Here is a 5,336-nt window from a genome sequence, read left to right on the forward strand (position 1 = left end):
TCCGATCGTATGATTCATGTTTATAAATTCAGATACGTTTTCGCATTATGTTATATTTTTTGGTGATTCAATATGAATGATCTGAATTATTAAAATTAATTTATTCCAACAAGTGATATCAGAACCATCCATAATTTAATCATCAAAATATTCAATTTATTATTCCTTTTGAATTAATATATGTATATACGTACCTCGTATAAATTTGGAATTTTTTTATGCTGTAAAATTATATACATATATATATTTTTTTAACGTTCTTACGTGGTTCGGTTTATTGCTACTACATATATATAATTTACTATGTGCCTGCATGATATATATATGTATATATGCCATTATGGGTTAGTTCTCTCTCTGTATATATACTTGTACTATTATAGTATTATGTATGTAAATTTGGAGATATTATCATGTTGTTTTTCGGCTATACACGTTACTGTGTGTTTGGGATGGATACGCCTTATGTCCGGTTATATTTTTTTCTTTTGAGATGATGCTTATAAAATTATTTTGATAAATAAAATTAACTGGTTATCTTTTTTGGGATATAAGAATTATTATACTCACTAATTTTATAAAGATTAATTTTAATCTTAACAGATCAAGAATTTTTGGTACATGAGTTATAATCATGTTTTTTTAAGATCTCAAAAGATACCATTAAAATTTAAATTCCTTTTACGATTTGAATATTTTTTATTGTTACATAAAGAAATTGGTAACAATTTGGATTATCATACCCATTTATTTAATAAAAATTTAGTTTTAGAATAAATTGATTAAACATTATACTGCCAAAATAGCCTCTTTTGTGAAAATTGATTTATTCAAAACATAAGGAATATGATGTTATGTAATTCATGCGAATATTGGTCGGCCCAAAGGAAGGTCTATATTTGGCCGAATTACATACATATTGATAGTAAATACATGTTTGGGTAACAAATTAAGAATAAAGTAATGCTTATTATTTATGTAGACAATAATCGGTCCAAAGGAAGTTTATTGTTTGGCCAAATAATAAGCATTGCACACTTTAGTTTATTTTCTATTAATTATGCGATCAATAATCGGCCCAAAGGAAGGTTATTGTTTGGCCAATTAATAGAAAATATATGCAGTAATAAATAGGTTGCAAAGTTTAAGTTTTCATGTGCGCATTAAGTCGGTCCAAAGAAAGACTTAATGTGTGACAGAAATTTTGACAATATTTGATTACTGTAATGAGAGTATCACTTACAGTTAATTTTTCTATCCAAAGATTGAAAATTAATGTTGTTCTAAATATCTCAATATGGATTTTTCCCATTAATTAACTAATGTTTATTGCATGTTTATTTGTTCTAATATAGAAACTATGGCTTTAGCTACCAATGTTTCTGCACAAATTAGCAGTATTCCTATATTGAATGGTTCAAACTTTAAAGTTTGGAAGGATACCATGAAGATTGTCCTCGATTGTATGGATCTAGATATAACTCTTCGAAAAGAGAAACCCACTTCCACTCCGAAAAATCTCAATGAGGTTAAAATAGAGAAGTGGGAGAGATCCAATCGAATGAGCATTATGATCATGAAACGCTCAATTCCTGAGGCGTTTCGGGGCTCAATTACTGAGGATAAAAATGCCAAACAGTTCCTAAAAGATGTTGAGAAATTCTTTGTAAAGAATTTCAGTGCTCACATGGCTTTTTCTTCTCAGTATAAAAGAAAGCGTGATACTACTGCGGATGTGCCTTCTCAGCAGAAAAGTCTAAGAAACAGGATCACGTTTCAATAAGTTTCTTTAGTAAGAAGGTGGGACACATGAAGAAGGATTGTACTAAATATTCCACTTGGCATGTGAAGAAGGGTATAATTCTTACTTTCGTTTGTTTTGAGACTAGTTTAAGTTATGCACCTGTTGATACTTGGTGGGTAGATTCTGTTGCTACTACTCATGTAAGTGTCACTATGCAGGGTTGTCTATGGAGCCGACCGCCAAGTGATGCTGAAAGATACATCTACGTGGCAGACGGCAATATAGTTGCAGTCGAAGGTATAGGAACCTTTAGATTATGTTCCACGAGTGAATTTTATTTGGATTTATTAGAGACATTTTATGTACCGTCATTTAGACAAAATTTGGTTTCTATTTCTCGTTTGGACAAATCAGGTTATTTTGTTCATTCGGAGACAATAAAGTCAGTCTCTTTTATAATTCAAATAATATTTGCTCTGGTCATTTGGTGGATAATCTATATAGGCTTAACTTAAATTCCTATAATAATGAAATACTGCAAACGGGTACAAAATAAAAAACTGAATGAGAATTCGGCATCATTATGGCACAAATGCCTAGGCCACATCTCTAAATAGAGAATTCATAGGCTCGTGTCGGATGGAATTCTTGGACCCCTAAATTTGGCAGACTTTGAAATCTGCATTGAGTGCATAAAGGGAAAAAACAACAAACGAAAGGAAATTAGGTGCCAAGAGAGCTAAAGATGTCTTAGAACTGGTGCATACCGATATGTGGCCTATTCCCTACTGTCTCTTGGAATGGACAACGATACTTTATTACGTTCATAAATGATTACTCTCATTATGGGTATCTATATTTAATTCATGAAAAGTCTCAAGCCTTGGATGTTTTCAAGTCTTTCAAAGCTGAGTTGAACTTCAACTTGGAAAGAAAATTGAAGCTACCAAATCTGATCGTGGTGGTGAATACTATGGAAGATATGACGGTTCAGGTGAGCAACGTCCCGGGCCTTTTGCTCTTTTCCTAGAGGAGTGTGGTATTGTTCCGCATCACACCATGCTAGGCAAACCTAGCATGAATGCTGTTGCAGAGCGAAGGAACCGAACTCTTAAGGACATGGTGAGAAGTATGATTAGTCATTCTTCCTTGCCTGAATCACTCGGGGAGAAGGCTTAAATACCGCAGTGTACATCCTTAATAGAGTGCCAAGCAAAGCAGTTAACAAAATTCCATATGAAATTTGGACTGGGAAAAGGTCCAGTATAAAGCAATTGCATATTTGGGGATGTCCAACTGAAGCGCGACCTTATAGGCCACATGAAAGAAAATTGGACTCAAGGACAATTAGTTGCTACTTTGTTGGTTACGTTGAGCGCTCACGGGGGTACAAGTTTTACAATCCTGCATCAAAGTCTATTTTTGAAACGGGAAATGCGAGATTTCTTAAGGATGTTGAGTTTGGGGGGAAGGAGATATTAGAAATATTACTTTTGATGAGGATTCTCTAACTGACAATGATTAGGTCTTTGTATCTATTATTGTTCAAGACACAGTTATAGTACAAGAGCATAATAAGAATCCTACTGTAGATCCAGTTACAGTACAAGAGAACAATGAGAATATTGTTGTTGCTCAAGATACTGCTACAACATAGGAAAATAATGAGAATCCTTCTCAATTCTAACCCATAAAGCAAGTTCAACAACCTCAAGAAGTGTCATTAAAGAGATCCAACAGAGAAAGGAGAAAATCCATCTATGGTCTCAAACAAGTTTCCTGTCAATGGTATCACAAGTTTAAATCAAGTCATTATCTTATATGGTTTTGAGGTAAATATTATAGATGAATGTGTATACCACAAGTTCAGTGAAAGTAAATGCATATTTTGGTCTTAAATGTTGATGACATTCTACTTGTTAGTAATGATATAGGCTTGTTGCATGAAACTAAGAAATTTCTATCGAACAAATTCGAAATAAAAATTCTTAGTGGTGTCTCTTTTGTATTAGGAATCGAGATACTAAGAGATCGCTCTCAAGATATTCTTGGATGATCACAAAAGAACTATATCGAAAAGATTTTAAGTAGATATGGCATGGAAAGATGTAGACCAATGGACACACCCGTAACTAAAGGAGACAAGTTCAGTCTCAAGCAATACCCTAAAAAGGATATTGAGAGGACAGCAATGCATGATAAACCTTATGCATCAGCACTAGGGAGCTTAATGTATGCTCAAGTCTGCACACGTTCTGATATATCATTTATAGTGGGAGTGTTGGGTAAATACTTGAGCAATCCAAACATGGATCATTGGATAGCTGTTAAACGCATAATGCGTTATCTAAAGAGAACAAAGGATTACATGCTTATTTATCGGAGATCAGAAAATTTTGGAGATCATTAGGTACTCTGATTCCGATTTCATGGCATATGGTTGCGAAACCTTGTCATTGAGCTTCGTATAGTAAATGACATTGAACGGTCATTAAAGATATTTTGTGACAATAAGTCAGTAGTATTATACTCCAACAACAATAAGAGCTTGACAAAATCGAAGCATACAGATATCAAGTTCTTAGTTGTCAAGGAGAAAGTTTAAGAAAAACAGATTTCCATAGGACATATAGGAACGAAGTATATGCTAGCAGACTCATTAACTAAGGAATTGATCCCTAAAGTCTTTTCATGAGCACACTGCTCGGATGGGTGTCAATATTAGTGATGCCTTGGTTTAGTGGGAGTTATTTTATGCTATATGTCCTATGACAGATATTGAGTTATTTTCTGCAGAACTAAGTTGATGGTTTATTTCATGTTATGTGAAATGTTCATTTTGCAATATTTGTATTGTGTTTGATCTCAATAAAGTTGGACCAGCTGGAAATAGACATGCATGAGATCACTTGGCATGTAATTTCCATATTACTCATCCAAATTTGATCTATGTCGTTAAGTATATTAGGATGGTGATTGGCGTGGTTTAGTCACGGCATTTAATGTGATAAAAGCTGCGGTAGTTCCATATCTAATGTATGAGACGGACCAGATTGTTAAAGTAATGAAAGAAATAGCATTCAGATGCGCGCATAAAGTTTATAAAATGTGATTATGTCAAGAAAGAATATATGTATAGCCCAAGTGGGAGATTGTTAGGAAATTATTTAATTTCCTAACTTATTTGTGGGCAATACATATATCAATTTATAATCACAAATGATGCTATTTCAAATTAAATGACTTATATAATGATGATCTCATTTATTGTTATAAATGCTAATTGAATAAGTCATTGTTACTTTTGATTTGGAATTAAATGAGAATAAAATCGAATATTATCTTTTGTTCCTTAGATAATTATCTTTTGGATTTTAGATATATTATCTTTTGGGCTTTAGATACTATTTTATTTGGGCTTTAGGGTTTAATGGGTGCTATGCTCAAATATAAATAGACTTTCAGGATTTCGGTCCCCAATATACCAAAGCCGCCTTTGTTGCTCTTTCTCCATCAAAAGAGTTGCAGTTCAGCCACCTAGGAATACAAAAGGCTTTGATTGAGGAAGATAAAAAAAACCACAAGATCCAAA

This window comes from Arachis duranensis, chromosome 5 (genome assembly GCF_000817695.3).
Source record: "Arachis duranensis cultivar V14167 chromosome 5, aradu.V14167.gnm2.J7QH, whole genome shotgun sequence".
NCBI classification, from domain to species: domain Eukaryota; kingdom Viridiplantae; phylum Streptophyta; class Magnoliopsida; order Fabales; family Fabaceae; genus Arachis; species Arachis duranensis.